Below are 13,048 nucleotides of genomic sequence, written 5' to 3' on the forward strand. Positions count from 1 at the left end.
TGCTGGGCTGCAAATCTTTCAAGACGAGGAGAGTTTCATTCGGTTTGCCCAGAAATGGGCTGTACCTTTTTAAAACACATCAAACCGGAAATTAGTTTCATTTTTTTTCATTACAAGATCTTAAATTCCATTGATTTTTATGCGTGGACAATTATTTGGATTTTATATTTATATAAATTATTTTTCAAAATAGTTTGAATGTGAATCGATATTTCTGGATTAAAAACAGTTGACCGCACCGAAATATGCAAAATTTCGTATACTTTTTAACCGTGGACACAATATGGGGTGTAATGCTAACAAAAAGAAGATGGGCTCCAAAAAAATCTTAAGAATTAGCAAATGGGCTGTACATTATTAGAAATAATGGCAGATGGGTTGTATGCTGTTTTCCACAGATTTGAGGCTGACTTGTGCGCCTACTACAGGTTGACGCGTATGCTTTCATAAAAAAAAGGTTGACGCACACGCAACGCCCTATCAACTTAGTCAACACACGAGAGTAGTGACTGTTGGATGTCCATCCAACGGCTGTCGTGCTTCTTCAATCTCTGCTCTTCATGCTCCAGCCGCTCAAACAAGCGCCGGCGGGACTGCTTGCTCCCTCCTCCCGCGGCCGGCTATGCTGCCGCGCAGGCCTCACGGCCCCACCGTACTCCCATTGCTGGCCTAGCCATCCCTCTACTCACCCACACATGCTATTATTCTCCGGCGATGGCAGACGAACCAGTAAACCCTCGTACTCCTCCGCGTGGGAAACAACTGCCGAGTATTCCCTGGCTCTGTGCCGTTCCCTTCCTAGGCCTCGCCGTCGTCCATCGCCCTGGTGCTCTCGGCGCGGCCTGGTCAACGTGGTCAATGAACGACATCCATCGGAAGTGGACTGTACGTGGAGAGGCTGACAGCTGGGTCCACGGCCGCACGCAAGCAAATGCCTCATTATGCGCAAAATAGTGATTCCTCCACCTGACAGCTAGGACCCACAGGAAGGGCCTCTGTATTTCGCAAAAAAAAAAACGTTCCCCCCGCTGACAGGTCGGACCCACCAGCTATATCTTCGCACGCAAGGAAGTGCCTCCTTATTACGCCCAAAAAAATGAATACCCCCTGCTAGCTGGGACCCACCATATTGTTGGGCTAACTTGTGGGCCTACTAAGTTGACAGGGACGGAGGGCTTTGCCAAGTTAGTCAATACTCCAGTGACCGTATGATGTCCATCCAACGGCCAGAGTGCTTCTTCAACCTTTGGTCTTCTTGGTCCAGCCGCCCAAAGCAGCGCCGGTCGTGCCGCCTGCTCCTGCCTCCCGTGTCCGGCTGTGCTACCGTGGAGGCCTCACCGCCCCCATACTACTCCCACCACCGGCCAGGCCATCCCTCCACTCACCCACACCCCCTGTTATTCTGCGGCGACGGCAGCCTCACACCGCAGCCGAACCAGTGAACGCTCGTACTCCTCTCCGCGTGGGCATCCACTGCCGCGTCTTGCTCGGCTCCGTGTCGTCCCCTTCCTAGGCCTCGCCATCGTCCACCGCCGTGGTGCTCTTGGCGCGGCGTGGTCAATGTGGTCAACGACCGACTTCCATCGGAAGAGTACTGTACGTGGAGAGGCTAACAGCTGGGTCCACGGCAGCCGCAAGGAAGTGCCTCCTTATGACGCGGAAAATAATTATTCCTCCACCTGACAGCGGGGACCCACCGGACGGGCCACCAGTATTTTGCGAAAAAAATCATTTCCCCCTGACTGCTGGGACCCACCGGACGGGCCACTGTATTTTGCGAAAAAAACGTTCCCCCGCTGTCAGCTCGGACCCACCGGAAGTGCCTCCTTATTACGCACAAAAAAATGAATACTCCCGCGGCTAGCTGGGACCCACCTTGGTGGGAGGCTGACTTGTGGGCCTACTAAGTTGATGGGGATGAAGGGCTTTGTCAACTTAGTCAATATGAACGATTCTAGCTCCAGTGACCGCACGATGTCCATCCAACGGCCGTAGTGCTTCTTCAACCTCTAGTCTTCTTGCTCCAGCCGCCCAAAGCAGCGTCGGTCGTGCCGCATGCTCCTGCCTCCCGTGGCCGGCTGTGCTGCTGCAAAGGCCTCACCTCCCCCTACTATTCCCACCGCTGGTCAGGCCCTGCGGCGAAGGCAGCCTCACACCGCAGCCGAACCAGTGAACCCTCGTACTCCTCTCCGCGCGGGCTTCCACTGCCGCGTCTTCCCCGGCTCCGCGTCGTCCCCTTCCAATGCCTCGCCGTCGTCCACCGCCGTGGTGCTCTCCGCGCGGCGTGATCAACGTGGTCAAGGAACGACTTCCATCGGAAGAGTACTATACATGGAGAGGCTGACAGCTGGGTCCACGGCCACAGCCCAGTTTTTTTGTGATTTGCCAAGTAAGTCGCTTTGTCAGGCCTGTTGGGCTGCAAATCTTTCAAGACGAGAAGAGCTTTCATTCGGCTGGCCGAGAAAATGGCCCATCAGTAATGAGAAATGGGCTGTACATTTTTAAGACACAGCAAACCGGCAATTAGTTTTAAATATCTTTTTTTTCATTTCAAGATTTTAGATTACATTAATTTTTATGCGTGGAGAATTTGTTGGATTTTATATTGATATACATTTATTTTTAAAATCAGTTTGAATGTGAGTCGAAATTTCGGGATTAAAAACAGTTCGGACCGCACCAAAATATGCAAAATTTCGTATAAAACCGTGGCCACAATATGGGCTGTAATGCTAACAAAAAGAATATGGGCTCCAAAAAAACCTTAAGAATTAGCAAATGGGCTGTAAATTATTAGAAATAATGGCAGATGGGTTGTATGCTGTTTTCCACAGATTTGAGGCTTTCCTAAAAAAAGGTTGACGCACAAGCACTGACTATTGGATGTCCATCCAACGGCCATCGTGCTTCTTCAATCTCTGCTCTTCCTGCTCCAGCCGCTCAAACAAGCGCCGGCGGGACTACCTGCTCCCTCCTCCCCGCGGCCGGCTGTGCTGCCGCGCAGGCCTCACCGCCCCACCATACTCCCATCGCTGGCCTAGCCATCCCTGTACTCACCCACACCTGCTGTTATCTCCGGCGACGGCAGACGAACCAGTAAACCCTTGTACAGTCGTACTCCCCTCCGCGTGGGAAACAACTGCCGAGTCTTCCCTGCCTCCGTGTCGTCCCCTTCCAAGGCCTCACCGTCGTCCACCGCCGTGGTGCTCTCGGCGCGGCGTGGTCAATGTGGTCAACGACCGACTTCCATCGGAAGAGTACTGTGCATGGAGACGCTGACAGCTGGGTCCACGGCCGCAGCAAGGAAGTGCCTCCTTATTACACGCAAAATAATTATTCCTCCACCTAACAGCGGGGACCCACCGGACGGGCCACCGTATTTTGCGAAAAAACGTTTCCCCCCGAGTGCTGGGACCCACCAGCTACACCTTCGCACGCAAGGAAGTGCGTCCGGGCAAAAAAAAATCAAAACGATTCGCCCCCTTTACTGCTGGGACCCACCAGCTACATCTTCGCACGCAAGGAAGTGCCTGACAGTCGGGACCCACCTGGTCGAAGCGTACGTAGCGTTGTCATTCTAGTCGCGAACATGTACGTACATATATACTGGTGGATGTAGAGGCGCGCACGTAGCATGTACACGTACGTACATCGGCCAGGGTGCAAGAAAGAAAATACGGCCACGTATGTGTACATACAGGCGGGGTCTCGAACGCCTACTCACGCATATGTACGGAGAGGGCTCGTTGACATGGCTGGGTCAGAAAGGAGAAATAGCGTCGTCGTCGTGTTCATGGGGAGCCACCGGAATGCGTCGTGTTCATGGGGAGGCAACGAAATGCGTCGTGTTCATCGGGAGGCAACGGAACGCGTGGGAGCCAACTGGCTGGGTCGGAACGGAATGTGTGGTCGTATTCATCGGGAGGGCTTGGACGGAACAAGCGATGGAAACGAGGCCTGGCGTACCGCAGAACGGAGGAAACGGCCTTGTGTTCGACTAGCCACGTTCGAAACGGGATCATGTTCATCGGGAGGGGTCTGGCGTACCGCAAAACGGACGAAACGGACCTCCTACGGTCGAAACGGGGGTCCTGTTGATCGGGAGGGGTGTGGCGTACCGCAAAACGAACGACACGGGCCTCCTACGGTCGAAATGGGGGTCCTGTTGGTCGGGAGGGGTGTGGCGTACCGCAAAACGGACGAAACGGACCTCCTACGGTCGAAACGGGGGTCTGTTCATCGGGAGGGGTGTGGCGTACCACAAAACGGGATTCCACGTGATACTGTTCATCTCCACCGTCGACTTCCTCCAGCCTCCACGGGCTACCGTCGACCTCCTCCAGCCTCCACAGGCTCCTGGTCATCCAGCCTCCACCGCGCGCTTCTCCACCGGCTACTGTTCAACCACCCCTCCACCGTCTACTATTCATCCAGCCCTCCACACCACAGGGCCCTGTTCAACCACCCCTCCACGGGCACCCCTCCACCGTCTACTGTTCATCCAGCCCTCCACACCACGGGGTCCTGTTCATCCAGAGGCAACGCCACCGCTCACTGTTCATCCAACCCCCCTGCAACGCTCACTGTTCATCCCAGAGGCAGCATCGATCGGCTTCAGTTAGCAGCAGTAGCGAAGGAATCGCTTGATCGGGTTCAGTTAACAGCCATCGATCGATCGCTCGGGTTCAGTAACGCGTAGCCTGCAGTGCAATCGCTCGGGTTCAGTTAGAGCCCAACGCCTCGCTCGAGTTCAGTTAGAGCCAATGCCTCGCACACACGTGCGTACGTGTATGAGAGAAACGCGCATCGCTCGGCCCCCGACCTCCCACCGTAACCGGGAACTCCCCGAAATTTTCGTCGCCCTCGCTTCTACCACGGTTTTTTCCGTCATGGACGGCCCAAAGAATGTCATGCAGCTGCGTCTCCGGCCCGCCCAGGATGAAAAGCCCATTTTCTGTCATGATTTTTTGTCATAGAAGTAGGAGCCCACCACATCTATGATGATACCGGGTTTTGTCACAATTATCGTCATAGAAGTGTCATATGTATGACAGAAAAAAATTTCGTTCGGCCCAAAATGTCACGAATGTGTCTTTTTTTTAGTGGAGCATGTTGGATGCATATTTTACTCATTCGAGGACATCCATTTGTTGCTATGATTGTTTGGCTCTTTCTCTTTTGCCAAATGGATGGACAAGAATGCCTAAGAACACCCTCTAGCTATCTATGCTTTTCTCATGTCAAACTCTATTCATGCTACATCACAAAGTTTGATCAAGTCAGATTCGAACCACTCTGTGTGAGGAGCACTCGGAGATCCCAATTCGTCATAGACTTAAACCTCCAAAACCTCTTTGTGCATCTCGGTCTGACCGATTCATCCTTTTCGGTCCTACCGAGTCACCAAGTTGATCTAGGGTTTTCAATCTCGGTGCAACCGATTAGAACTTTTCGGTCACACCGAGTTGTAGTAACTGCTTGCAGTTTTGTATCTCGGTGCCACCGAGTAGTTCCACTCGGTCACACCGACAGGGTCAGGTTATATATACCGCTGGGTCAAAATTTGGAAATTTCTCCGAACCCCTTCGCCCGCGCGTAAACTACTCTGCCTCCTCTGGTCTCCGGATCGTCCTCTCGTTGCCAGCGACCTCCCGCCACTGGTCTCCGCCGCCGTCAACGGAAATCTTCTCCGTCGTTGCCGCCGTAGCAAGTTCGTCGCCGCACTAGGGTACGGACTTGATCATTGTGCTAATCTTTAACTCCGATTCTTAGCACATTGCTTTGCCATGTTTCTTGCCATAATTGAAATCATCCTGTCCAGCGAAAACGTCCCGTAGATTAGTTTTGATTTGAAAATTTAGGGTTAGGTCTCCGCCGAACTCATCTCGGACCGACCGAGTTGTAGAAATCGGTCTCACCGATTTTGGCTTAGGCCAGAGCACACACATTTTCGGTCCGACCGAAAATTGCAAATCGGTGTGACCGAGTTCGATTCTCTGTGAAACCCTAGCAGTCTCAGTACCACTGAACTGTGACTCAGTCTAACCGAGTTCACTAGTTCAGGTTCCAAAAGCTGCTTCGGTATCACCGAGTTTACAAATCGGTAGATCCGAAATGCTTTCTGTGAAGAACTAAACCTAATTTTTAACTCATCTATTTTGCAAAAACTCTTGTACTTTGTGATGCTCATCTACTCTACCTCATCTATAACCTATTCACAGAGTCTGCTGACACTGTACTTGCAAGATGTCTGACCAAAGTGACAGCCATAACAAGTCGGAGGAACAGGTTCAGTTAAGTGAGGGCACTAGTCGCTCTAGTAGCTATGATGAAGGCAGCAGGAGCACTCCAAGCAATCTGCCAAAGGCTGCTAACAGAACAAGGAAGAAGAGGACTTCTGACTCTGAAGATGAAGATTATGTGGCTGTTGAAGATGAAGCCACTGCAAAGAAGAAAGTGTTGAAGAAAGAGTATGGCTCAGCTGCTGCAACTAAGCCAGGTCTGAAAACTAAGATGCCAGCAAGAAGACAGTCCATGTCTAAGCCAAGGAAAGTTGCCACAGGAGAAACAATGGAGTTCACTCTTGAACCCAAGGAAACTGGAGATGGTAAGAAGAGGAAAGAAAGGGTTAAGAAGAACATTGCCAGAGTTATTGGTAAATCTTCAATGATGAGAGTTTCTGAAGAAGAGGAAGAGGAAGAGGATGCAGCACCAGCACCCGAAGCTCAAAAGCTTATGGGAGATGCAATTAAGGCAGGGGCTGCTCCATCTAAGCCCAAAACTGCTCCTAAGACTGCTGCTCCAGCTCCAAAGCCAAAACCCAAGAGGAGCACCGGGAACATCCCTGTTGAGGAGAAGAACAAGGCCCCAGTGCCTCAAGCTGCTGAAGAAGAAGAGGAAGATGATTCTGTTGTTTTGAGGAAGCTGAAGCCCAAGATCCTTGATCACAATGATGCACACCCAGTTGCAGAGAATATGAAAATCAGGAAGGATTCAGGATTGAGGCTATGGAGAGAGTCTGATCCATATGCCACCAAGAGAAGGACTGCTGTGGACTACAGATTCCACACTAAGGAACAGCAGGACTTCTATGAGACCGTTTTACTTGACAAGAAGCCCATAGTGTGTGACATGAGATGGGTTGATTGGAAATTCATCAAGGAAAATGAGGATCATTTCCCTGGTGTATATGACAGCTTCAAGGCATGTGGAGTTGATGAGTTTGTGGCTCAGAAGTTCACCAAGTGGAATGATGAGCTCATTATGCAATTTTACTCCACTGCACACTTCTATCCAGATGGAAGGATTGTGTGGATGTCTGAGGGTACTAGGTACCAGTCTACAGTTGGAGAATGGGCAAAACTCATAAATTCTCCCGACGAACATGAGGATGACTTGGATGTCTATGCCAAGAAGAAGAAAGACCACAACTCTATGGCCAATATGTACAAAGAGATCCCTGATGCTGCTTTGGACACACATAAGTTTGGATCTGTACACTATTTGTTGTCTGGTCTGCCAACAATCAATTGGATTCTGAGGCACACACTTCTACCCAAGTCAGGTGATCACAAGATGATCAGAGGACATGCTATCAACTTGCTGCACATATTTGATGTCCCACAAAAGTTCAAGGTTATGAGCCTGATTGTGGAAACAATCTAGACGACTACAGCAGATCAGAAGAGAAGTTGTGGATATGCCCCACACATCCAGGAGCTCATCAACTCAAAGATGGGCAAAGGCAAGTACATCTTGGACAAGGAGCATCTACCCATCTATCCTGAATTTGAGGACAACACAGTTGTCATGACTGAGAATGAACCATCATCTGTGCAAGCACAAGAGAAGAAAGCCAAAGCTAAAGCTGAGAAGGCTGCAAAGATGCCAACTGTGGAAGAGGCATCTCAGGTCTTCTTGAAGAGCAAGCAAGACCAGCTTGGATATCTGATCCAATCCACTCTGAGGATTGAGCAGGGCCTGGCCACCCTGACCAAGAACCAGGAGAGCTTGGAAAGGATTGTTGAGACAAAATTCTATGACCTTGATGTCAAGATCACGGAGATCCAAACTGCAGTTGAGCAACTTCAGGAGGAAGCAGAGGATAAGAAGGGCAAGTCTACCACAGATGCATTTGCTAGAGTGCCCAGAGGACAGAGATCTGCTGCAGTGCCAGTGAAAGACACTAGAGCTACATCATCAGCACCAGCAGCTACAGCTCCAGTTCCAACTCCAGCAGCTACTCCACCAGCTCCAGCCACTTCATCAGAAGCTTTCGTCCTTGGCGTTCTCTCAACACCACCTCCCGAAGATCAAGCCTGAGAGTCATTTAGCACTATGCATTTTCAAACTTTTTGGTAACTTGTTGCCAAAGGGGGAGAAAAATGTATAGATCATAGGCTTCGAGAGAGAGAGTGTTGGTTTTTATCTCTCTTTGCACTCTTTTTGGTTGGTTTGAAACTTTACTGCGTGCTTGTGTGATACTACTTTGTGTCCTTGTGAGATACCTATTTGGTCTAGTGTTTGATCATATGCTACCCTTAATGCTTGTTGGATAATGCTATCTTTCATATCCTATTATGATCATTCAATTTGCTTGGTGATGAGTGCATGCTTTTAATCTCTATCATTTTGAGCGCTCCACCAAGATGTATGTGACATGGAAGAGTAACCCATGATCCTAATCGATTGTGCATTTGCATTCAAAAGCAAATCTTAAATAATGCACAAATTTAGGGGGAGCTCTTGCTTATCACATACTTCTCAAAGTGACGATGTTTTTCAATCTTATTTATCATTTGTCGAAGCTTTGATCTATATGTTGTCATCAATTACCAAAAAGGGGGAGATTGAAAGTGCAACTATCCCTGGGTGGTTTTGGTAATTCCTAACAACATATAGCTCATTGAGCTAATGCTATTCCAAGATAAATATTTCAGGAAAGCTCAATGTTTGGCATGGCATGGATTAGAAAGTGGACCCTTCAAAATGCTAAGGACAAAAGATTGGATCAAGCTCAACGCACAAGACTCTACATTTTTTATTTTAGTGATCCAAGATCACATTGAGTCTATAGGAAAAGCCAATACTATTAAGAAGGGATGAGGTGTTGCTTAATGAGGATCTTCCTCAAAATGCTTAGTGATATGCTCCAAAACCCCCCACTACTTTCTCATATCCACATATGTCCTAAACCAAAAAGTCCAACCCGGCCCCACCGATTCTTTCCATCTGGAGCCACCGAGTTCAGTTGACATAGCCACTGCCAGAAACCCTAATCAATTCGATCTCACCGATAGGGATCTCGGTCTCACCGAGATGGGATTGCAAACTCTCTGTTTCCCTTCGTAACGTTTCGGTCAAACCGAGATGAGCGATCGGTACCACTGAGATTGCAATGCAAACTCTCTGTTTCCTTTTCGTAACGTTTCGGTCCAACCGAGATGAGTGAATCGGTCCCACCGAGTTTGCCTGACCAACTCTCTGTTTGGCTATTACCAAAATCGGTCTCACCGAGTTTGTGTAATCGGTCTCACCGAGATTACGTTATGCCCTAACCCTAATGACATCGGTCCCACCGAGTTGACATGTCGGTCCCACCGAGAATCCTAACATTCACATTTTGAACTAAATCGGTCCGACCGAGTTTAATGATTCGGTCCCACCGAGTTTGGTGATTTGTGTGTAATGGTTAGATTTTGTGTGGAGGCTATATATACCCCTCCACCCACTCTTCATTCATGGAGGGAGCCATCAGAACATGCCTACACTTCCAATACATATTTTCTGAGAGAGAACCACCTACACTTGTGTTGAGGTTAAGATATTCCATTCCAATCGCATAAATCTTGATCTCTAGCCTTCCCCAAGTTGCTTTCGACTCAAATCTTCTTTCTACCAAATCCAATCCTATGATAGAGAGTTGAGTGTCGGGGAGACTATCATTTGAAGCACAAGAGCAAGGAGTTCATCATCAACACACCATTTGTTACTTCTTGGAGAGTGGTGTCTCCTAGATTGGCTAGGTGTCACTTGGGAGCCTCCGACAAGATTGTGGAGTTGAACCAAGGAGTTTGTAAGGGCAAGGAGATTGCCTACTTCGTGAAGATCTACCCTAGTGAGGCAAGTCCTTCATGGGCGACGGCCATGGTGGGATAGACAAGGTTGCTTCTTCGTAGACCCTTCGTGGGTGGAGCCCTCCGTGGACTCGCGCAACCATTACCCTTCGTGGGTTGAAGTCTCCATCAACGTGGATGTACGATAGCACCACCTATCGGAACCACGGATAAAAAATCTCCGTGTCAACATTGCGTTTTCTCCCTCAAACTCATTCCTTTACCTTCATATGCAATTGTTTTACATTCCACTGCTATACTCTTAGAATTGCATGTGTAGGTTGATTGCTTGACTTGTGCTAAGTTGCTACGATCTGCCAAGAACTAAAATTGGGAAAAGGCTAGATTTTTATTTGGTCAAGTAGTCTAATCACTCCCCCTCTAGACATACTTCCGATCCTACACACACCAAGGAACGAGTCCTTGTTATCTTAAGATAAACATTGTAACTCGGCAACAGTCCTTGCCATTCTCCTGCTCTATAGCTTGATTACACTCACGCCCATGGCGGAGGTAGGGGCAAAGCAGGATTGGGCCCTTCGCCCGTTCCCTTCCCACCGTGCTACGACCAAGTCCCGACCCAAAGTAAGGTTTTTTGGACATGGGAAAGAAGGAGCATGATGGTATAAGAGTGAGCGAAGTCTTGTACGTTCAAGTTTCATACGGAAGTAGGGAGTGGGGAATGAAAAACTTATCTGATGTTGCAGCCCCCGGTAGTCTTGGCTTGCCGTGGTCGGACCGTTGGATCTGCAGCCCCCGACAACCTTGGCTTGCAGGGGTCGGGGCGCCGGCCTGTTCTCTTTCCTCCAAACAGCTCTGCAGAAATGTCCATGCACACCCTGCGAACCTAAAATGGAGGGGAAGGAACAGAGAGATGCACACTCGACCTCTATGCTAGGGGTTAGTCGCCGCTAAGCACTATCAACCCTAACCGAGGGAGAGACTCAACCTAGCATGCATGCTAAAACTTAGGGCGCCAGCGCTTTATTTATTTATGCTCAGGGTCTGCGCCTGGCTTTGCATAGAGGGTTACATGCCTCGCCGGCGAGGCTTGTACAAAAGGTGGTCTGCCGGGGAGCCCGACAACCGCACCTTATGGGTAAAACTTGCAAAGATGTTCAATGTTCCAGGAGTTGCTCACTGGAATAGCATCTTGGGTCTCCAGGCAGACTGCGCTGGGCCTGGTGACTCGTATTACCCGATAAGGTCCTTCCCACTTCGGCATCACCTTGTTGGAATTCTTGGCCGATTGAACGCGCCGAAGAACAAGGTCACCTTCCTCAAAGCTTCGGGCATGAACCTTGCGGTTATGGTAGCGGCGCAAGGCTTACTGATGGCGCGCTACTCTCACAGCCGCCGAAGAGGATCTTCCTTGAGGAGCGTTGCGTCATCTTGCTGCAATTGCTCTTGCTCAAACTCGTCATAAGCGAGCACTCGGGGTGACCCGTACATTGAGTTCCGTGGGGAGAACTGCTTCTGCCCCGTAAACGAGGGAGAAAGGTGTCTGGCCGGTGGATCGACTTGGCGTCGTTCTGATTGACCAAAGAACCACCGGCAATTCATCAATCTAGCATCGTCCGCACCTGTGTAGCCTGTCAAAAGTCCTTGTCCGGAGGCCTCGCAATACTTCAGCATTCGCCCTCTCAGCCTGGCCGTTGCTTCGTGGGTGTGCAACAGAAGCAAAATAGACCTTGCTGCCGAGGTCCTGGATGTACTGCATGAAGGTGCAGCTCGTGAACTGCGTGCCGTTGTCGGTGATGACTCTACTTGGCACACCAAAACGGCAGACTAGTCCCTTGAAGAACTTGACGGCCGACTGTGTTGTCACCTTTCTCACTGCCTCCACCTCCGGCCACTTTGTGAACTTTTCGATTGCAACGTACAAGTACTCAAAGCCCCCGACAGCACGGGGGAAGGGGCCCAGTATGTCGAGCCCCCAGACTGAGAATGGCCAGGAAAGAGGGATTGTTTGGAGAGCTTGAGCTGGTTGATGAAGCTTCTTTGAATGGAGCTGGCACGTTTCACACTTGGTTACTAGTGCCGTTGAATCCTGGAGGGTTGTGGGCCAGAAGAAACCTTGCCGGAATGCCTTGCCGGCAAGGGCCCTCGACCCTATGTGGGAGCCACATATGCCTCCATGTATCTCTGCCAACAGCTCCAGTCCTTCCTCCCGGGGAATGCACTTCAATTTCACACTGTTTGGTCTTTTTCTGCACAGAACGTCGTCGACGAACTGATACATGGCAGACTAACGGGCTACTTTCTCCGCTTCTTCCTGCTCCTCAGGGAGTTCCCCTGTTTGGAGGAATCGGACGGTATGTTGTGCCCATGCCGGAGTCTGGGCTCGACTGCAAGGACTAAAGGTGTTTCCTTTGCCATGGGAGCGGTTGTCTCTACGGCCAGGGCTTGACCCCCCGCCGGAGTCTGTTGCCCCATGGCAGGCTCAGTGTCCACGACAACTGTAACACCCCGCATGTAACTTGCCATATTTGTAACTCCGACTCTTACCATTTTCGGCTATGTGATATGTTTTTCCCTCCGTTTTCGGGTTTTGTCTTTCGTTTTGTATTTTGTCATGTCATGCATTTTCATATCATGTCATCATGTGCATTGCATTCGCATACGTGTTCGTCTCATGCATCCGAGCATTTTCCCCGTTGTCCGTTTTGCAATCCGGCGCTCCTATCTCCTCCTGTGCACCCCTCTAGTTTTCTTTCGTGTGCGTGTGTCAAACTTTCTCGGAATGGACCGAGGCTTGTCAAGTGGCCTTAATATACCACCCGGAGACTACCGGTCAAGTTTCGTTCCATTCGGAGGTCGTTTGGTACTCCAACGGTTAACCGGGCAGCCGCAAAGTCCATTTGAGTATCCAGCAAACCCCCCCCCCCCCCAAAACCAGCCCAAAACCCACCAAACTCTCTTCCATGCACAGG

This window comes from Aegilops tauschii, chromosome 6 (genome assembly GCF_002575655.3).
Source record: "Aegilops tauschii subsp. strangulata cultivar AL8/78 chromosome 6, Aet v6.0, whole genome shotgun sequence".
Classification (NCBI taxonomy): domain Eukaryota; kingdom Viridiplantae; phylum Streptophyta; class Magnoliopsida; order Poales; family Poaceae; genus Aegilops; species Aegilops tauschii.